Source organism: Mauremys reevesii, linkage group 6 (assembly GCF_016161935.1).
Source record: "Mauremys reevesii isolate NIE-2019 linkage group 6, ASM1616193v1, whole genome shotgun sequence".
Taxonomy (NCBI): domain Eukaryota; kingdom Metazoa; phylum Chordata; order Testudines; family Geoemydidae; genus Mauremys; species Mauremys reevesii.
Genome location: NC_052628.1, coordinates 29903460 through 29926533, shown reverse-complemented (window position 1 = coordinate 29926533; position 23074 = coordinate 29903460). Strand labels below are relative to the sequence as shown.

At 40.1% G+C, this 23074-nt stretch overlaps 2 long non-coding RNA genes across 2 annotated transcripts; both read left to right on the top strand.

Moving 5' to 3' along the window:
* Nucleotides 1-3452: 3452 nt before the first annotated feature.
* On the top strand, nucleotides 3453-4831 carry LOC120408314. Its single transcript, XR_005600604.1, has 3 exons — nucleotides 3453-3528; nucleotides 4406-4612; nucleotides 4693-4831. It is a non-coding gene; the product is annotated as an uncharacterized LOC120408314 (long non-coding RNA).
* A 2287-nt stretch (nucleotides 4832-7118) lies between these two features.
* Nucleotides 7119-22690, top strand: LOC120408315. The gene is made up of 3 exons (XR_005600605.1): nucleotides 7119-7161; nucleotides 21441-21523; nucleotides 22666-22690. It is a non-coding gene; the product is annotated as an uncharacterized LOC120408315 (long non-coding RNA).
* Nucleotides 22691-23074: the final 384 nt, after the last annotated feature.

Genomic DNA, 23074 nt, shown 5'->3' with positions numbered 1-23074 from the left:
TTAACTCAACAAGGCTGTCTGGAAAAACAGGCAGGAAGGAAAAGGATGGCTTAAGATAAAACATCCCTCAACAAACTCTCGAGATTTTTTAATGGACAATGTCAGAGCCAATGGCTCTCAGGACTCTGGCTCAGTCTCTGGCTGAGCCTAGAGGACTTGGTTTGACCAGAAGACCCAAAGCCTGGGAAAACAGAAGAACCAAAGAACTATAGCAAGGTTTAAAAAGGACCCACTCTCTCAAGAGAGAAGAGAGAGTTTTTTGGGGGAACCACACAAACACAAGGACCCATTACAGTTGTTGGGAGAAGCAAAGCTTGCCATCAACAATGGTAGGGCTTTAGGTAAGAGAGATATGCGTTCTCTGTTGTTTTAAAAATCATTTTTCTCTAACTGCTTTTTTCCTACTGCTAAATAAACAATATTTTTATTTTTAAAAAGCCTGTTTGATAGCTGTACACTACTGGTCACAGTGTATCCCAAAAGGAAGAACTAGAGGGGCCTGAAGTCAGAACTGATGGATAAACACAGTTGATATACAGGGTACTGAAATACAGGGCCCAGTCTAGGAATTGGACAATTGTGGAATTCCACCTTGGCACAGGTAAAGGCACGAGGACTGAGACCTGAGATGGTACACAGAGAGATCATAGAATATCAGGGTTGGAAGGGACCTCAGGAGGTCATCCAGTCCAACCCCCTGCTCAAAGCAGGACCAATCCTCAACTAAATCATCCCAGCCAGGGCTTTGTCAAGCCTGATCTTAAAAACCTCTAAGGAAGGAGATTCCACCACCTCCTTAGGTAACCCATACTTCATGGCCCAAATTATAATTTAAAGGGAATCTAGATGCCTTGGGGCTGCTCTACATAAGATGTGGGACCATCTGGCCCCCAGTTCAAGCCAAGATCAGGGAGTCACATGTGGGGAAGGCAGATTCAAGAATAGGTAAGAGTCCAAGGCCCAGAGGAGGCTTCCATCTTCCTCTTTAAATGATGTTGTGAGGTTTGACAAGGAAAAGGTGGGTCTAGGGTGAGATAAACAAATCTGGAAAGGTATTAGATGGGGTCTCAGTCCTTCAGGGCAAAGCAAACAGGATCTACATGTTCCTTCCATAGTTATGTATCCTCTGCAGTACAGATATCAATGAAGTTAATGTAAAGAAGTAAGACTGACCTGAAAGAGGTAGATATATGCAGCAATAAATTTTATTTAAATATGAAAATTCAGAGAGTAGTCTCATCTTGCATATTTGGCTCTTCTCAAATTCAGCAGAGTCTTTGGTGAGACAGGCAACCTAATTTATAACATTAATGCAATAAATTTAGAAACTATATACTGGTTGGAGAGATATCACAGAATTTCATTGTACATCAAAAAATAAGATACCTGGGAAATCATGATTTCCCAGGGAAGTTGCTGCTCTTCATACTTTTTAATTTGTATATTAATCCTCCTGCTCCCTTTACAAGTAAACTTGCAATTAACATGTAGGTGCTGAGTAAACAAAAACCCTTTGAAGTTCTGCAGAATATATCTAAAGCAGTTACAAAAGACAGGAAAAGCTCTATTTGTGATTTAAAGACCCACCATTGGTTGAGGTGATAAGCTTTCAAAAGTCAGTCTCTTCTCACTTATATATGGTTCTAATGCATAGTTTTAAAGTTTTTTTTTTCATTGATAGTAAGAATAGTGGAAAATTTATCTGAAATCTAGAGTACATACTAACAAGCACCCCATTCACTTGATATAAAAGACTAATTCCAGAGTGACACGTTTCCAATATAAATATGACATTTATAAAATTATGCTTTATTGTGAAAGAAGAGTTTTAAAACACATAAATTAGGATAAAGTGTGGTCTTAAATGGAAATCAATAATGTATACTGTCAACAGTTCGGAGTTAGCATTTCATCTTAGAACAAATGTAGTGCTAGTTTACATCTGATATGGTCTACCCCCTTTATGGGAAATACAACTGCCACTTGCAAGTGGGTGGACTAGGGGACTGATCCTGGGAGGGGCCGAGTTTCTTCAACTCTGAGTGATTTCACATACTGACTTTACAGCACATAGGAAATTCAGTGGAAAATGAGGATGCTGAACATCCTTCAAATGGTGATCAGCATTTTGCTGGGTCAGATCCTAGATAATCCAATGGATCTCCTCCAGCTCTGACTTCTGTTAACCAGATTCCGGAGTGGTCACGGCCTAGTCTAGACTGCTGTTTGCTGCTATACAGGAAGCCCAGATTAGACAGGGTTGAACATCTTGACAACAGGCTTCTCTTATAGACTTGCCCTTCCCTCTTGGAGTGTTTATGATAAAGGGCCCCCTTACCTTCCAAAGAGATGGACAGTGTCATGGGACTTCCTTGTGCCCCCAGGAATGGTAGCAGGGCTGCTTCCCCTCAGGAGCAGATGGGAATTCTTCTAGAAAAACCAGGGTGGCACCAGAGCCTCCCCACTACTTAGCTGAGATGTACCTACATGGGTGGGCTGGCTGATTCCATTCCACTCTTCTCCTGCCACACACAGAGTTCTATTCTGGAGTGATGCTGGTGGGCCCCCCAGACCAATGGGTCTTGGAGTTAACACCCCATTCAGATGCATGGGAATGCTCACACCTCCCTGGGTTTTTGGTTCATGCTGTCAGGTAAAAAATCATTGCATTTGTCACACTTGGGTTATATTTTCAAGCTTTACTTCACAACCAGGAGGGCTTTATTTCTATCTTTGTTAAAAATTAAAGCTGAAATTCTGGTGTAATCATATGGCTCCAGGAGTCTATAGTCCCTATTCCTTAATCTGACCCTGAGGTTAGATGTCCTTATCCAGGGCTGCAAATCAATCAGTCTATCGTACTACTGCCACAGAGGTCACATGAATGTGGTACAGAGTCAGATGGACCCCTGTGGATCCTATATTCACTCTAACCAAAACAGCAGGAAGACTCACAAAGCTGTATTACTCACGTTTTTTGACCCCAATTTGAGCCTCAAGTTTTCAGCTGATTAACATCTGTCAGCTAATTCAGTTTCCTTTTGTTTTCCTTTTTAATTCTTCTACTGAAGATATACACACACACACACACACACACACACACAACTTGCACTTCCATGGTAACTGGGTTGATTTTATATTGTTTGAGAGAAGAATTAGAAGCATTTTTGATGGCAAGAAGCTGTTCGCAAATTAAAGCCTAGTCACATGAAATGCAAGGAATTCTGCAGTGGCCTGTCAAAGATGAAATGTAATATTAATGTGCACCACAAAGTCTGTCTCAGAAGCTAGCAAAGAAATGTGAAAGTGAGAAAATTAAAAATAAGAACTGTGCTTGCTGAGAAGAGTATAGGCACATAAAAAGGTTTTAAGCAGACTGGAGTTCTGAGGCTGTCAGCTTTTCTGTTTTAGTAAAACAAACCGGAGACAGACTCTGTTCTTTATTTTGACAGCAGAGAAAGATGTTAAAGCAGTGAAATAACTATCATCACGATCTGAGTGGAGAGGATCAATATTTGAAGAGTTTGTGTGAGTGATAGTTCAGAAACTTCTAGTTTTGTTATAATTATGTAATGCGAGTTATATAATTCCCATAGACCTTACTTTGCACTGTAATTATTTGTATATGGAAAAATGGATTCATTCAAATATAGACAGCTGGCCAAAGTTCTCTAATGCTGATGTTTAAAGTTAAGCCCCCAATTCTGCTTTTAGCAGGCTGATCTTCTGAAGTGCAAGCATGGACTGGAGCATCCAACTTTACACAATGTGTTGAAAAAATTTGGCCACAGTATATCATACAAATAGTCAGTGATAACAGCTTCCTGAGGCCACACAGCCACAAAAGTTGGTCACAACTTCAAGGCTAATTTCCCCTTGGATAGAGGCTATGGAATGCTACTCGAGGCATTCTGTGGCTTCTTGCTATTAACCACATCTTCCCTGCAAATAATCTGTGGCTATGCCTACACTTGGAACTGGGAGTGTGATTCCCAAGTCGAGTAGACATACTCACACTAGCTCTCATTCAGCTAGCACTCTAAAAAGAATAGTGTAACTTCATTAGCATGAGTAGTGGTAAGGAGATGCACAGGCTAGCCTCCATGAGTATGTTACCACAGGGTCCAGCTGGGTTTGTACTCAAGGCCACTGCTTGTGCCACTGCTCACGGCTGCCCATGCTACTGCAGCTATACTACTGTTTTGAGTGCATTAGCTCAATGACAGCAAGTGTGAGTACGTCTATGCTAGCTGGTAAATTTAACTTTGGACAGATCCATCATTTTTTCAATCTCCTATCCTGTTTCTTTAGTTTAATCAAATACTTGCTATTAATGTTGAATAAAGTTGAATAAAGTTGGTGACATTATACAATATTGTCTCACTCCTCTCTTGATTTCTATTAGATTTTCATCTCCCATTATAATCAAGTGTTTGATTAAAGTAACTGAAGAAACAGAAGATATTAAGAGGAATGAAAAATGGGTGAATAACACTTGCTATACCAGTGACACAGTGCTGTTGGCTGATTCAGAAGAAGTTAGTGGAGTTTATATGAATATGGCAAAGAATATGGTGTAGAGTTGAATGTGGACAAGGCAACAACTATGGAGGTATGAAGGGAACATGGGAAACCATGTGATTCCAGAGAATGGCACAGCTGTAAGGCAAATGAAAATTTATTGCTATTTAGGAAGCATCATTACAGAAGATGGAAGATCAGAGCCTGAAATCAGCACCAGATTAGCAAGAGTGAAAGAGACATTCGGAAAGAATAAGCCTCTGATGAGAAGGGACATGAATCTGAAGACTGAATTCTGATTCTTAAAACTTTACATTTGGTTTATGTTACATTATGTCTGTGAAACATGGACACCAAACAATTGCTAGTAAATAAACTACTATCTTTTGAATTATTGTTATGGAAGAGTTCTGAAAATATCGTGGATAGAGTGCGTAACCAACGAAACAGTTTTAGAGATTATTGGAACTCTGCAAACGCTATTTAGAGATCTTATGAAAAGAGAGATTCACTTTGCAGGATACATTTTAAGAGATTCAGTGAGCAACCCATGTTTATGGGCAAGAAAAGTTGGTGGCAGAAGAATACAAGGCAGACAAAAGATCTTGGATGGAAATGTAGTATCCTGGGTGGATCAAAAGGTCTATTCACCCACAAAGAGATTAGCAAAGGATAGTACAAAATGAGCTACCATGGTGGCAAACTTCCATTAATGGAGATGCCACGTAAGCGGAAGAATGCAGAGTCAAGCCAGAGACCATGCATTTCATAGGCAATAGCCCTCAGCCAAGGCAAGTACTTAAGCAGTGTTTAATTTTAAGCATGTAAGTAGTCCCATTTAAATCAATGGAATTACTTACATGCTTAAAGTTCAACATGTGCTTTGGTGCTTAATTGGACTAGGACCACAGGCCAGGTAAAGAGATAAAGGATCAAATTTTGCACTGGTTTGCACCCCATGAAATTCCAATGAAGACTATTTGGTTGCATAGGATTTTAATTGGGACAGAATATAGCCTTTGGGACAAAAGAAGGGTGGTAGAATTTGGTTATCTCTCTCTTTACTTATTTACTGTAAGGTCTTGATTTACGCATGTTTTCTTAATATGCCATAATTATGAATGTCTTATGTGCTTGACTGAAAAGTGTAATATGGTAGAAAGAGAAAAGAGAGAGAAAAAAATTGTATTTTCTTCTGCATTCATGAAATCATAGAAATTAGACATGGAAAAGACTAATTAAGTCATCCAGTCATTCCCCTACTGACAGTTCAGAATAATTCTCTATATTTTCAAGTCTTGAAAATGCAGTATTTACATACAGATGATAAAATACATTTTAATGAGCCAGGTTCTTTTCCTGTGCAATCTGAGCAGAATTTTTCAGATAAAGGCATCTCTGTGTCACAGTAGAATACTTCTAAGAGATATATACACTGCGTCTGAGAAGAGTATATGACTGTATTAAAAGGTGTATTAAAACAGGTAATTAAACATTCTTTCAAGTCAACAGTATTGCCATACCACATAGAAAAATAACACATGGGATTTTAGATGAATCAATAAGGCTTCCAAATGTCAATATGGCTATTAAGAGGTTAAATATTACCTTAGATATTATGCAAGTTGTTCCAGTGGCTAAGATTAGGTAACCTTAGATAAACTCTATTCAGTGTCATTCAATTAAGTAAAGATTAGGGGTTCCTTCATTACTTAGTCTGACAAAGTGCCATGTGGTCAAGGATTGTAACCTGAGAATATCTAGCTATCAATGAATAATAAGGTCACAGTGTATTTATAGTTCAGAAGAAGGCCCCAAGCGGCCCTGGTAACATAATGTGACTCCTTTTTAAGAAGTTATGATCAATATTTTGATCTTCAATGCAGTCCCAATTAGACTGCTGAAAATACTTTTGAAAAAAAAATTACAGTAGATGAGATAAAGTAGAATTCAGAGATGCTTTTTCATCTTTTGGTGGATACTAAAAATTGCCTTTCATATGTTTTTAAATTAGATTTTATTTTTAGACACAGAGTTTTGCATCACAATTCAGAAGAATGTCCAAACCCTGAATATTATACTATTTTATTTTGGGATCCTTTCCCTAAGCCATTCTTAGTGAATTTTTTATGATGTTATTTTATTAATAACACAAAGGACAATAAATATGTGCACAACATCCTTCACAAATATTGGAATATATATTCTTTGCCTGAAAGAGTGGCACTGGAGGCCAAATTTAAATGGCTAGGAAAGAGATTAAAGTCCAGCACTTCCACAGTAGGATTCTCTGAAATGCTTCCAGTTCCATGTGCAGGACCAGTTAGACAGCAGAACTGCAGGGTCTCAATGCATGGGTAAGATAATGGTGTTTGGAGAAGGGATTTAGCTTTATTAGGAACTGGGGAACCTTTGGAGAAAGGAGGAGCTGTGATGCGGTGGCCACCCCATACAAGGCCTGAAGGGTTTAAGGTGGCTACAGGGGCCAATTAGCTACGTAGGCTGCACCTGGAGTAGGAGCCAGGGTGCAGTGAGGACTAATTAGAGATGAGGCTCTGCTGGACAGGAACTAGTAGCTGAGCGAAGAAGGGGGCTGCAAAGAGAGAAACTGCAGTCACTCTCAGAGTGAGAGAAGTTAAGGTAGGAAGTAGCCCACAGACACAGCAGTTAGCGATAGGACTGTGCAGACCATAACTGCTCTATGTAGGGTCCCTGGGCTTGAATCCAGTGTAGAGGGCAGACCTGGGTTCCCCTAGTAGCTACTGGGAATGTGGCACTGTTAAGGGGTATTGTATGGGGAGATTGTCTGGGACAGTGGGTCCAAGTTGATAAGGTTCAGGTAGGAACTGAAGCATAACAGTCCAGTGAAAAAGAGTCCTATTCAATTACATCACATGAAGGCAGAAAACTAAATATTGACAAATTTTATAAGGGCTTGTACAAAAATGAAAGAAATCTAAATACTAAGATAGGTGAACTTGAGTGCCTGATATTAAATAAGGACATACATAATAGGCATCACAGAAACTTGGTGGAATGAGGATAATCAGTGGGAAATGGTAATATCAGGATACAAAATATATAGGAATGGCAGAGTAAATTGTGCTGAGGGTGGGGGAGTGGCACTAGATGCAAAAGAAAGAATAGAGTCTAATAGAGTAAAAATCTTAAATGAATAGAACTGTATTAGAGAATCTCTATGGATAGAAATTCCATGCTTGAATAATAAGAGTACAGCAGTAGGGATACACTACTGGTTACCTGACCAGGTTGGTGATTGTGAATTGCTCAGGAAGATTAGAGATACTATAAAAATAGAAAACTCAGTAATATTGGGGGATTTCAACTACCTCCATATTGACTGGGAACAGATAACCTCAGGGTGGGATGCAGAGATAAAATGTCTTGACATGTCTTGGAGCAGCTAGTCCTGGAACCCACAAGGGGAGAGGTAATTGATTTAGTCCAAAATAGTACACAGGGTCTGGTTCAAGAGGTGGATATAGCTGAACCATTTGGTAACAACAACCTTAATATAATGAAATTTAAACCCTTGTAGGTGAGGGAAATACAAAGGGAACCCACCATAGCTGCATTTAAATTAAAAAAGGGGATCTGATGGCCTACCTCTTAAAATATTTGAGCACTCTCCCTTCCCCAGTGCAAAGCCTCATTTCATTTTCACTTCAGTTTTGCTGCAAAAACAGTGAAGCAAGTACAGCAGACAGCTAGGTTTCTATCAGTTGTCTCTGTGTCTATGTCAATCTCCTTCTCGACAGGGTCTGAAATATAACATTGGTGACACAGGATTTATATCCCATGAATTTCCAGATCTCCCATTGCCTGAACAATAAGAAGAGAAATGAAGCAACTAAAAATTTTATTAAGGCTAATGTTAAAATGATCTAATACACAGGTTAAGGAAAGAGAGCATCTATATATCTGCTTATAATGCTTAAATTATCCCAAAGTACAAAGTTTGGTTTAAAAGTCATAACACATATATAGTATATAATCTGCCATAATCCAAATTAAGGTTAATACATTTAACAATACAGATGAAGTATTAGTATTCAAATATTCAGGTATATAACAATGAGTGTAGATTGTCCCTCTGTACTTGAGAATTTGGGGTAGGTTGTCCCTCAGTAAATACAACGAGAGAAGTATTTCAGTTACTTTCCCAATGGCACTCCAGATCATCTCTGCTGGTATTGCTGATGTATGGGGATATGTTCTAAATAGATGTCCCTTGATGGCATCTGACACCATGAGTTGTCCCATCAGCCGAGCATAGCACTGACCAATTCCACATTCCCACAACACTTGCTCGTTACTGGGCTCACATGCACACAGGGCTTCAATGATCAGCGCATGTGTCTGAACCTGGTAACCCTTAGCTCTCAAGGCATCAGCCAGAGGGGCGTATTTCTCTGTCTTTTGAGTTCGGGTGTCACAGAAGGCCAGGATCCTGTTCTCAAAGGGAACTGTGAAATCCACCATGATGATCTTCTGTTCCTCATTAGTACTGATGTCTGGTCACAGTTGACTCTCTGTTCCTGAAATAGCAGAGTTCATGGCAACCTTACCCACAGGTAGCAGGATGGCTTTGACTTTCATACTACTATGTAAAAGGGGACAAAGTTCACCTAGAGGCACAGGGTGACAGACTGCTGTTTTTGGTCCTGGCTCAGCATGAACCAGCCAACTAGAGAAGGGGAGGCAGCAAGGGCGGCTCTAGGGATTTTGCTGCCCCAAGCACGGCAGGTAGGCTGCCTCCGGCGGTTTGCCTGCGGAGGGTCCGCTGGTCCCGCAGCTTCGGCAGACCTCCCACAGGCGTGCCTGCGGGAGGTCCTCCAAAGCCGCGGGACCAGCGGACTCTCCGCAGGCAAACCGCTGGAGGCAGCCTGCCTGCCGCCCTCGTGGCGCTGGCAGAGCGCCCCCACCCGCAGCTTGCCACCCCAAGCACGGGCTTGGCGTGCTGGGGCCTGGAGCCGCCCCTGGGAGGCAGACAAATAAAGATAGAACAATGGATAGGGGTTCTGCGATTACAGCTGGAACTGTTCATACAGAGCAGTGAAGTGGAAGCAAGCAGCCATCTTGACTGACCTCGTGCAGAGGCGGAGAAACAGGTTAGCCGGTACTGAGTGTTTATTGCCAGCAGAGGGAGCCCAAGTAAAACCAAAGGAAGAATTCTGTAGTTTGCACTGTGAGTACACAGCCGGAAGAAGGTGTTCAACTGCAGATCGTGCAGTAACATAAACAGTTTTCTTGTGGCATGAGATGTCCAGGAGGCATGAAGTCCAACCAGAGAGCAGTGAAATGGGACTTTTTGTGGGCAATATTGGTGAATTCGATGACAACTGTGAATCATGGGTGGTGTATTGAATGTTTTGAGTAATTTGTACACTGCAGCACCATTCCAGATGGACGATGAATTTTGACCTTGCCAACAGTGATGGGTCCAAAGGCATATGGACTGTTGTGTTATCTATCTATGGGTCCAAAGACGTGGACTGTTGTGTTATCTTTTGTGTCCAGCTGTGCTGGAATTGCCATGTACACTGCAATTACTGCAGCAATGAAGAAACAGTTTTCTCCTATCCCGATGATAGCAGAATGATATCAGTTTAATCAATAACAGCATGGAAATGGAGAGTCAGTAGCAGTTTGTGGCTCTAACGAAGTTGTCAGAGCATAGACAAACATTAAGTGATGCCCTGCATGACAAATTAGTCTCTGGATTACATAATGGCCGGTCTAAAAGAAGTTATAGACTGTATCATGCTTACATTCAGATGCTATGGAAGTGGCTGTTGCAATGGAAGCCACAGAGAATGATTCTCTGGAATTAATGTAACCAAAAAGTTAATCTCATGAATCAGCAGGACAGAGGACCAGAGGAATGTAAGGAATTTCCATGTGACTGTTGTGCACAAACAGTGCATGCTAAGAAGGATTGCTGGGCATGCCAGGTTACTTGCAGAAAGTGTCAGAAGAAAGGACACATTGCTGAGACACAGTTCAATGGCCAGCAACATAGAGTAACAGTACCCGCAAGAAGACACCTGTGAATACTAAACCAAAGAAAGGACAGAAGTCGGGAAATCATACCGTGGAAAAAAACAAGAGCTTTAGTGAAATTGATTAAGACCTAGCATTGCGCATGTTATCGAAAGCTGGAGACAGAAATGGCGTCTAGATCATACTGTTGATCAAAGGCGTACCTACAAGAATTGAGCTTGATACTGGAGTTTCTATGTCACTGATTTCTGCATTTAGCTATCACCAGACTTTGTCCCACATTTCTCTGGAAGAAACCTCCACAGTTTTGAAGATTTATACCAGATTTATACCAGGTGAAAGTTCAGCTAGATAGACAATTAGTTGTTTTGCCCTTTAATGTGACTGAAGGAAAGTATCCACCTTTATTTGGCAGATCTTGGCTTGAGAAACTCAAGGTGAATTGGACCGAGATCAAGGTGATCATGAAGGCCCTCAAAATCTTCAAGAAATACTGGACATACACTCCAAAGGTTTTGAAAAACAGCTTGTACAGGTAAGCAACATATCAGTGAAGCTCCCTTTTAAGTCTGACAGCAAGCAAAAATATTGCAAACTCAGCTTTGAGCCTTATGCTCTGAAGCCTCTGGTAGAAGCTGATTTGGACCATTTAGTGAACATCCGAGTTTTGTTACCAGTTTCACATAGTGATCAGCAGGTTTTCACAGTATCAGTGATGGAGAAGGATGGCTCAGTCTGAATTTGTGGAGATTTCAAAGTAACACTGAATGTGGTTTTATGTGCAGACCAGTATCCACTACCTTGTATTGAAGATTTGTTTGCTATTCTTAGCGGTGGACAGTGTTTCAGTAAATTGGATTTTCTCAATGCATGCCTACAAATGTAGATTGATCTGGCATCTTCCAAATCTCTCACAATCAACACACAAAGAGGCTTATTTTGTAACAGGTTGCCTCTTGGAATCACATTGGCACCTGCCCTGGTCCAGAAACCCATAAATGAGATTCTGAAGGGACTGAACAGAGTTCAGTGCTATTTGGATGACATCCTTGTTACAGGGAAGGATTATCTTTGAAATGTGGACACTGTTTTACAATGTTTGAAAGACCATGGGCAACATATGTTGAGACAAATATGAGTTTTTCAAACCTTCATTTGAATACCTTAAACATGTAATTGATGCCATGGACTTAAGGAAATCACTAGAGGAAAGAGCAGGTCATTCTTGAAGTGCCACCCCCAGAGAATATATCACAGTTACATTAATTCTTAGGACTGCTTAACTACAACAGTAAATTTCTGCCTAATCTGGTGACAGTATTGGTACCTTTACATGAACTGTTACAAGTGAAGAAAAAGTGGAAATGGACTAATGAGTGTGATTCTGCATTTAAGGAAGCAAAGAAACTGGACATCAGCCGACGTTCTTATGCACTTTGATGCCTTGATAACATTAATATTTGCTTGTGATGCTTCACTATATGGAATCAGTGCGGTTCTTTCCCACATTTTCCTAATGGCATGAAGAAACTAATTGCCTTCACTTCACAAACACTGTCTACTCCTGAGAACAATGAGCAAATAGAGTGAGAGGCTCTCAGCATTATCTTCAGAATTCAGAAGTTCCATACCTACCTGTATGGTAGACATTTTACTCTGTTGCTGGATCATCACCCATTACTTTTGATTTTTGGACCAAAATATGGAATTTCATATTAACTGCTGCTTGAATGCAATGATGGGCATTGTTAATCTCAGCTCATTCAAATACTATTCTATTCCATAAAGGGACTCAGCACACAATGCTGATGGGCTGTCATTCCTGCCATGCCCAATCTCCTGTCAACCCAAAGAAATTTCAGATGAACTGTTTTATCTCAATTTGATGGATAGTTCCCAATAATTGGCATGGACATCAGTAAAGAAATGGCTAAGGATGATGTGTTTTCTCCTGTGAAGGGAAATGGTACTACAAGGTACAGAGTTGGATCAAAAGAATCCCATTTACACAATTTGTGTCACATCAGTGTGACTTATCTGTGAATTATGGTTGCATCTTATTGTGAATGCAAGTGATCATTCAAAAATCACTTCAATCTCAGGTTTTGGAAGCTCTTTGCAAAGGACATTTTGGCATTTTACAGTTGAAGGCCATAGCCCAGAGTCATGTCTAGTAGCCAGGGATTGACAAAGATAGTGAAAGGAAGTCAATGAGCTGTGCTGTACTGTGCTGTACTGTATGTTAGCTTGCCTACACCCTTAGGCCTGGTCTACACTGGGGGAGGTTTAATGTAAGACACTCAACATCAGCTACGGGAATACTGTAGCTGAAGTCAATGTATCTTATTCCGACTTACCTCCCGTTCTCACGGCGTGGGATCGGTGGCTGAGGCTCCCCCGTCGACTCCACTACCACCGCTCGCTCTGGTGGAGTTCGCGATATATCAATCCCCAATAAATCGATCACTACCCGCCGATATGGATGTACCCTCTGTTGTGGCCTGAGACTCCCTGGACACCTATTCATATGAGCTTTGCTGGACCTTTAGAAGGTTCTATGTTTTTGGTCATAGTTGACACCCACTTGAAATGGCCAAAAGTTTTCAGAATTAATTCAATTACAGCTACCAAGACAATTGGACATCTTTGTACCTTGTTTACCATTACAATTGGTGAGTAACACTGGACCTCGATTCTGCTTTGAAGAATTTCAGCGGTTCCTAGCTTCAAATGGAATTCAGCACTTTTGCTCTGTTCCACACCATCCTGCTACAAATGGGCTACCAGAATACTTTTTATAAACACTTAAGCATTCCTGAAAAGCTAACAAGTCTCTTTTGGGTCATCAGCAGAAACTGGACGATTTCTTGCTTGTTTCCAGGAACACACCACATGCTACTACTCAACAGTTACCTGCATCTCTTTTCTTGAAGTGATCTTTGCATACGTGTTGGGACTGCTATATCCTGATATTGCTTCACATGTGGCCAAATCCCACACTATGCAAATTGACATGAGACTTACTGTTTTCTTTATGTAGGAGTTTTAGTGTGGACTTGCAACTATGGTTCTGGAGTGAAATGGTATGTGAAGAACTTGTAAAATGCACATAACCTCTTTCATTCATGGTAAAACTATCCAACAGTATTTTATGGAAACAACATATGGACCAGTTGTAGCCTCAAAAAATACGGGAGCCCAGGGATGTTCCAGTAGGACTTTCTATTCCTCTGATCAAATCTCTTGTTACAACTCCTAATTTCAACAACTTGTTGGGAGAAACTTTGGTACCACATCCAGTTGATTCCTTACCACCAACTGGTCCTGTTATTGAGAAAACTGCCCACTGCCATCATCATGTTATCCCAACAGAGTGCGAAAACTAGTTGTGTGTCTGAACTTTTACATTGTTTAGTAACTGAGTTTCTATTCCAGGGCAGAACAATTCCTTGCAATTTAAGATTCTCTGGCAGTCCACTCACCTATTTTAGTCAGGCTATATAGCGTTTATTGTTAGCTAGGTAAACTGATAATATATAGGTGTTTGGAATGTTTTTTAAAGTATGGTGCAGGAATGTGATGTCCTGTCCCTTTTAAATGTTTGAGCATTCTCCCCTCTCCTATGCAAAGCCTCACATTTGTGTTAGTTTGTCTTACTGCAAGAACAATAAAACAAGCACAACTGTATTTCTGTCAGCTCCCTCTGTGTCACTCTCCTTCTCTGCTGGGTCCAAATATAATAGAGGAACTTTACAAAAAGTAGAAGGCTAGTTAAACAGAAATTAAAAGGAACTGTCAAAAGAACGAAATGCCTGCAAGCTTTGTGGAAACTTTTTAGAAACACCATAAAAGAGGCTCAAAACTGTATGTATACCCCAAATAATAATAATAATAGGACCAAAACACCCATCATATCACCATAGTTAAAGAACATAGTAAAAGAGGAGGTTTGAGACAAAAAACATCCTTTCAAAACTGTAAATCAAATTCTACTGAGGAAAATAGAAAGGAACATAAACTCTGGCAAGTCAAATGTAGACTATTATTAGGCAGGCCAAGAAAGAATTTGAAGAGCACCTACGAAAATACACAAAAACTAACAACAATTTTTTAACTGCATCAGAAGCAGGAAGCCTGCCAAACTACAAGGGAGACTACTGCACAACTGATGTGCTAAAGGTGCATTCAAGGAACACAAGGCCATTGCAGAGAAGCAAAAATGAATTTGTTGAATCAATCTTCACTGCAGATGATGTAAAGGAGATTCCCACACATGAGCCATTCCTTTTAGGTGACAAATCTGAAGAACTATCCCAGATTGAGGTGTTAATGGAGGAGGTTTTGGAACAAATTGATAAATTAAACAATAATAATAAGTCACCAGGACCAGATGGTATTCACCCAAGAGTTCTGAAGGAACGCAAAGAAGAAATTGCAGAACTACTAACTGTGTTATGTAGGCTATCACTTAAATCAGCCTCTGTACCAGATGACTGAAGAATAGCTAATGTGATACCAATTTTTTTCAAAAGGCTCTAGAGGTAATCCTGGCAGGCCAGTATGCATAAATTCAGTACTAGGCAAATTGTTTGAAACTATAGCAAAGAACCAAATGATCAGATACACAGATGAACGTGATTTGTTGGGGAAGAGCCAACAGGGCTTTTCTAAAAGGAAATCATACCTCACCAATCTGTTAGAATTCTTTAAGAGGTCAACAAACATGTGGAGAAGGGTGATCCAGCTGATATAGTGTACTTTGACTTTCAGAAAGCCTTTGGCAAGATTCTTTACCAAAGGCTCTTAAGCAAAGTATTGAGTCATGGCACAAGAGTAAGGTCCTTTCATGGATCAGTAACTGGTTAAAAGATAGGAAACAAAGGGTAGGAATAAACAGTCAATTTTCACAATGGAGAGAGATAAATAGTGGGGTCCCCCAAGGATCTGTACTGGGACCAGTGATGTTCAATATATTCATAAATGATCTGGAGAAGAGAGTAATCAGTTAGGTGGCAAAGTTTGCAAATGATACAAAATTACTCAAGATAGTTAAGTCCAAAACTGACTGTGAAGTGTTACAAAGGGATCTCCCAAAGCTGGGTAACTGGGCAACAAAATGGCAGATGAAATTCTGTGTTGATCAGTGCTAAGTAATGCACATTGGAAAACATAATCCCAACTATACATATAAAATGATAAAGTCTGAATTAGCTGTTACCACTCAAGAAAGAGATCTTGGAGTCATTGTGGATAGTTCTCTGAAAACATCTGCTCAATGTTCAGAAACAATAAAAAAAGCTAAACAGAATGTTAGGAACCATTAGAAAAGGGATAGATAATAAAACAGAAAATATCATAATGCCACTGTATTAAATCCAGGGAACGCCCACACCTTGAATACTATGTGCAGTTTTGGTCGTCCCATTTCAAAAAAGAAACATTAGGGTTAGAAAAAGTACAGAGGAGGACAACAAAAATTATTAAGGGTACAGAACAGCTTCCATATGAGGAAAGACTGGGACTGTTCAGCTTAGAAAAGAGATAACTAAGGGGGGATATGATAGAGGACTATAAAATCATGAATGGTACAGAAAAAATGAATAAGGATGTTTTATTTACTGGCTTCATAGAACACAAGAAGCAGGGGTCAGCCAATGAAATTAATAGGCAGCAGGTTTAAAACAAACATAAGGAAGTACTTTTCACAATACACAGCCAATCTGTGGAACTCATTGCCTGGGTATGTTGTGAAGGCCAAAAGTATAACTGGGTTCAAAAATAAATAAATACGTTCATAGAGGATAGGTCCATCACTGACTTTTCCACTTTGGACTCTGCAGAGAAATGATACTTCGATAAATATCTGAAAAACAGACCATTTTGAGCTTTTTTATTTACGTCTGCATAAACAGACAACACAAATTATCTGTAAAAGCTAAAAAACATCATTTTTAACCTTTGAGCATCTGGCTGACTAAGCATAATATGAAATGGCTGATCAAAAGAAAACCATTATCTTTATTTTTTTTTCTTTTCATCATAGAGCTGCAAATGTAAGCTTGGCATACTTTTAATAAGACTTGATACTCTACCAGTTTTAGGAGCTACAGAGTGAATTCTCACAGAGATAGTTGGCTCAGATTCAAAATGATAAACATGTCAAGATAGGAAAATCATCTGTTTCCTTAAAAATTAAATAAAAACATGATTTGAGATGTCATGCTTTGGCTGCATACGCGATATTTCCCAAAGCAATAATCCAGAATAAGCTCTTTTATTAGTAGTGTGGTGTTTGAAGGCACACAAGCTAAATGTATGTATTTAACATGCCAAACATGCTTGGAATAACTCACTAGGATCACTTTATCTCTTCATGCATATATGGCAATTTTTCATATTTAGAATTTGGTGTTTATCATATGTCTTATATGAAAGTTGTGATTTGACTGGCTGAAGACAATTCCAAATTCATGAGATTATGTCTCTAAACAAACATATTTAAGGGCCCTTCATCATTGCATGTGATGAGTGGTATGCCGCAGATAGAAAAAGTACTCCAGCATCTTTGGGCACATAGACTTATCTGATCACCTTGACCCATCTCTATTTTATTGTCAGTCTGGTCTGCCTTACTTTCTGACTTAACTCACTTCATGTGACTTCCTGAGCCGTCACCAATAGGGCCTGACCCCCCCCTACCTGTTATTCAGTTGATAACTTTTCCTTGGAATCGTTTTATTGTGTTGCTCTTCCAGGGTTCCACTCACTACAGAATAATGAGCCATATGCTATTTAGAAGTCACAGTCCTAATTTTCAAGGCTCCCCATGGAATTGGCCCAAAGGATGACAATCTCCATTAGCAGCTTCACTCATCGAGAACTAGAAACGTGTCCACCTGGTGGTAAAATTTGTGGCAGCAGGAAACAAGGCTCTCTCAATAATAGGGCCAAGGCTTTGGCATTTACTACTGGAAGAATTAGAATAACCACTAATCTCATGGTCCTCAGAATCTCTCCTTTTTGACGTTGCTTTCCCATAAGTGCAACAGGAAAGGTTGAGAGAGGGATGAATGAGGGGCAAAATGAGGTGAAGGCAAGAAGGAAGTGAAAGAAAATGAAGAACAGTAGAATGAAGACAAGAGAAAAGAGGAAATAAAAACTCCTCCAAAATTGCCCATACCAGGAGAAGAGGGGAGGAAAATTAGGTCATAGTATATTTGTGGATTTGGGGACAGATCCATAATTTATATAATTTGTCATCACTCCATTCAAGTCAATGGAGTGATGACAATTATCTATTCATTGGTTTGTAACTTTGGGAGATGCTCAGATACTACAGGGGCTGTTATAGAAACTGAATGACAGACAGATTGATCCATTTCAAGCTGGCAAGTTTCACACAGCTCTACTCTAGATTACTTGAGGCAGTTGGGGGATCAGCTATTTTTGGCAACCATACAGTACTAAAGCTTCTCTTTTTTAAGTTACTAGGCAGGGTTACAGAATGTATCTTTTATTCATGATACACTGAAGTCATATGAATAAAGCTTAATTTCACTGCTTCAGAGACTGAGGTGCATATTGTTTATGCAAAACAGTTATGAACAGTATTGCTGCATGTTGATGGTGAACTAACCATTTCCTGCAGACTTTACCAGCATACACCATGAGCAGTGTTGCTAGTCTTTCATATGATATAGAAAAAAAAAGAATGTAATGTGTGCATATTAAGTAGAGAATTAGAGGACAAGTATTCCCACAATTGATCTTAAAAGGCATGTTGCACGGGCTAGAAAGTCATGCTTTTTCTTGTGTATTTTAGCTCATTTTTCCACGGGGCCCAAAAGAATTTCCGTGGAGAAAAAACTCTATTCAGTTGAAAAATTGGATACCCCGGGGATATATATCACTCACAAAAATAATTCTGTCTTTCGAAACTGTAACTAATGAACAAATGAATCAGTAAATTACGTTCCATATTTCCACTCACTACCATCTGTTATTGGCAAGAAATTTTCTGTTTGTTCCCACCTACAAACCTCAAAGAAGCTGATTACCAGCAATTTAGGAGAGAGAACAACATTGAGTGCTGCAAAAATGGAGTGCTTCAACACTTCTAGAGATTCAGTACCTCTGCACTTCGGTGGCTGGTAAAAGTCGTCACTTACCAAAACAGGTGCAATACATTTTTTTGATCTTATGGTTGCTTTTTATTTAAAAATTGCAAGGGCAGACTGAACTGCATTACATCATTATAGACTTTACTACAGGGAACAATTCTTCATAGATGCATTGAGAAATAAAATGGTCAGATCCTTTCCATTTTTATTTCCCATGCACTCCATAACACTGTGATCCCATCACATCTCACAAGTTAAGAAAATTGGGCTGCAAGCTATGCAAGGCTCTCTCCTAGTGTTACAGAAAGTGGTGCTGCTGATTCCATAGCACTGTGCTGCTGGAGGTGCTCTCTTTCACAAGGATGTAAAACAAAGGTTTGGACTAGAGCTGGGCAACACTGGTGGAACTTTTTTTTTTGAACTTAGAGTGACTTTTTTTGTCAATTGATTCCACATGGTTTTCACACCCTTCAAATTCTGGGGAAATGAAAATTATTCACAGTGAAGCAACTGTGAGAAAACTCACATCAGTGTTTGGATCAAAGCCATGTAATGAAGAATATGTCACATAACAGCATTTTGTTGAATATTTTTGAAGCTTCATAAAATTGATGCCGTTTTGTATTAGTTTGTGAGCTCAGGGAAATTTCTAAAACAGTAACAAAAGTCATTTCACCTTGTTTTAGCCCTGATTGCTTCTAACCTAGTCATTAAAGAGCCTATGGTATTCTTTGTAAGAGTCAAGGTTATTTCCAGTGTCCTTCTGTCCAGCCTGGTGAAGTTATTAACAGGGTTTGTTATTTTTATTCAAAATAAAAATGGACTTTGTTGGCTAATTTCATGGAGGCATAATGACAGTAGTGAATCTCTAAGGAAGGATTTGAAGCAGAAGAGAATAATGGCTTTGCAGATCATCTCAGGAAGGCTGTGCCACATTGTCACAACCCCAGTTTTCCTATGCCCCAAGTTTGAGTAAGTGCTGCCACCACCAAGTGTCACACTTGGAAATTTTACCTTGTGCCACTCCATGTTCAGCTTCCTTATTCCAAAGGCCCTGCCCCCAGAAGGAGTGTGTTCACTGACGAATATGGTAGGTGCTCTTTGAAGGTCACTGAAGGAAAACCCAGCCTCCACAGATCCACTCTGAACTTGTTTAATGAACACTTACTTTCTAATTACAAGTAAAGTCATGAATAAATCAATTTAGAGTCCTTCCCTGGCACCTTGAGCGTTGTGCTGGAAAAACCTACCTCCAGCTGGCAAACCTTAAATCTCCCTTCCACTGGTCCTCATGCAACTGCTCCATGGTGGCTCCTAGCAACAAAATGGGTCTTTGCTTCCCACAACTCCGCACACAAAACATTAACTTAGCACACTATCTAACATGTGCAGGCAGTGCTGTGGAAGATAATACAGATTTGGCTATTGGAGAAGAGGACAAATAGGGTCATGAGGCTGGTGTCATTAGAAGAACAGAGGAAATAAGAAGTAACATAAGCTACAATAAATAGTTTAGACTCATTTTATTTAAAAAGCATGGCTGTGTCCTAAAACTGAGATGCTGTTAAGTGACCTATTAAGTTGGAAGCCAGAGGCTGTGAAGGGACACACACACAGCAGGTTGCCTAGGGAAGAAGAAACCTGCCAGCACCACTTTACCTGCTTCACTTAGATGGCTTCCGGTGCTCCACTTGTCTGTGTGAGCCACAAATGCGAACATCAAAAAAAGGAATTTAAGGAGAGCTGGGATCAACCAGTTTGCAAACTTTGAGCAAAAGGAAGGTTATTTAGAAGCCCAAAGTAAGGCTGGTTTGAGAAAGAGCCATGGGAATATCATTTCAGCTACAATTTACTCATTCTTTCCTGGGTGCTGGCTGGTGAGTCTTGCCCACATGCTCAGGGTTTAACTGATCGCCATATTTGGGGTTGGGAAGGAATTTTCCTCCAGGGCAGATTGGCAGAGGCCCTGGAGGTTTTTTGCCTTCCTCTGCAGCATGGGGCACGGGTCACTTGCTGGAGGATTCTCTGCAGCTTGAGGTCTTCAAACCGCAATTTGGGGACTTCAATAACTCAGACATAGGCTAGGGGTTTGTTATAGAAGTGGATGGGTGAGATTCTGTGGCCTGCGTTGTGCAGGAGGTCAGACTAGATGATCATAATGGTCCCTTCTGACCTTAAAGTCTATGAGTCTATGAGTATGACCTACCTCTAAAATCATTGTAGGGCTCTTTGCATGTTATCAGGTGATCAGAGGCAGGATACTGTTTTAAAAACTGTCATGAATCCAAGTGATGGACAAGATAAATGTAGTAAACACACTTTACTTTGTGAAAGATAGTTACCATTGTATTGTATTTAGATGGCAGATTAATTTGAATTAGACCATGGAGATGGACTAAAAATCCTTTCCACACTTAAGACAGTCAAATGTTTGAAATCTGCCCCCTGCTATCTCTGCCCAAAGGAGAAACTAACCTCATTCCAAAAATGGTGGCCATTAAGCTGGTCTGCACACATTGATCAGATAAATTAAGATCCATACTCTATTTATTCTGCATATGTAAAGTGGTAGCAGGGTACCAATCAAAGAGCCACCTTTAAAATCTAAAATAAGATGGTTGGCTGAGACTTTTCTGCTTTGAAATAAAGTCTCTGAAAATGTGTTTTGCACATTTTTAACAAATCCCTCTGACTCACTACTGTGGCTCAGAAGGGAAGTATTCATAGTTAATAACATTGTGTATGTTACAACATCTCATCTCTTCTTCTCTGTAGTCCCTAGTCCTGCTTTGAAGCCTTTCTACAAGAGGAGGAAAGTGGCACATCTACTGCACTGGTTGCAAAGTTTACTAATTGAGGTACTGCTGCTGCCTATCACCTCTTAGTGGCACTACAAAGAACACCCCTTTTTCTAGAGAAATGAATGACATTTACCACTGAATCCCTTCCAAATGTTCTGTAAGAGTGCCTGCAAATTCAGTAAACTAAGCTGAGAACCAAATATAAACGTTAAGAAGTGATATTGTTTTAAATGGTGGCTGGTTGGCCATTCTCTGTCAGGGCTCTAAGACTTTGGAACATGGTCTGAAATAGCACATATTGGTGGCCCTCCAGGCAAAAGACACATGTTTGGCAGGTGGTGTGGACAGGGCTGGCTCTAGGTTTTTTGCCGTCCCATGCAATAAATAAATAAATAAATACATAAATTCAGAGAGCGCAGCTGCCGAAGCAAAAAAAAAAAAAAAGGGCCCCTGAAATTGTGCCACCCCAAGCACGTGCTTGGTTTGCTGGTGCCTAGAGCCGGTCCTGGGTGTGGATGGTTGAGAGTATTTTTCTCACAATGATGGAGGGATGGGAAGGTGGTGTCTGGCTGGCTGAGTGTCATGTGGTGTCTGGCTGGCTGAGTTCCCATTGGAATTAACCTTAAATATAGTCCATAAGGAAAATATTCTCTAAAGTCTGCATTGCACTGTGAAATCAGAATGAAATCTAATTTTAAATAAAAAATCTGTTTTAATGTATGTTGCTGTAAACAATTTATGTAGACATAATGCGCCATAAATTATACAGAGACAATTTTGAATGTGGGTAGGCTGTGGGGTAGAAGGAGGGCTTTCCTGTATGGATAGTAAAAGATAGGCACTGATATTAATTCTTCTATAAACTGTGGTAGCAGTTTAACTACTCTGTATGTTTGTCCTATTTCCATTGAAGCCATTCTTATTGCCTTATGTGATGGATCTGATTCCCTCTTTTTGAATTTCTTGTTTATCTAAAGGTATGTACACAACTCCCTCCTCCTCATTACTGTAGTATCTAAGTGCCTCACAACACCCGTGTGAGGTAGAGAAATGCTATCACCCCATTTTTTTAGATGGAAAATTGACACACAAAATTGCCCACGATAACACAGGAAGTCTCAGAGAGAGCAGGGACTTGAAGCCAGGTCTCTCCCAAGTCTCAGGCTAATAGCCTTGTCGCTCTATCCTTCTTCACCTAGATCTCTGAGCATGGAGACAGGCAGCAATTTAAATCAAGGGTGGCATGGGGTAAGTATTCTCTATTAGTTTTGACCAATTTGCCAAATGTTACTTGTTTTATAGCATGCCATTACACAGTACGGTTTCCTTAAAAACCAGCTTTACACGTGGTGGATCACATATGAGGCAAAGCCCAAAAGTTCACTTTTTGAGGTACAGTTTGAATAATTTGGGTTGGATTCAGCCTAAAAACAGCTGTGAAAGCCAGTACAAGATTCCCGCTGTGCAAGGAATCTCTCCATTGTCTTAAAGCAGTTATAGGCAGCTCTGCTGCTTCCTGCACTCCCCTGGCATAAGGAGAAGTAAGAGGCACATTGGGGTCTTTTGGAGATGGGGCGTGAGTGGGAGAGGCAAGGGAGTGGTTGTGGC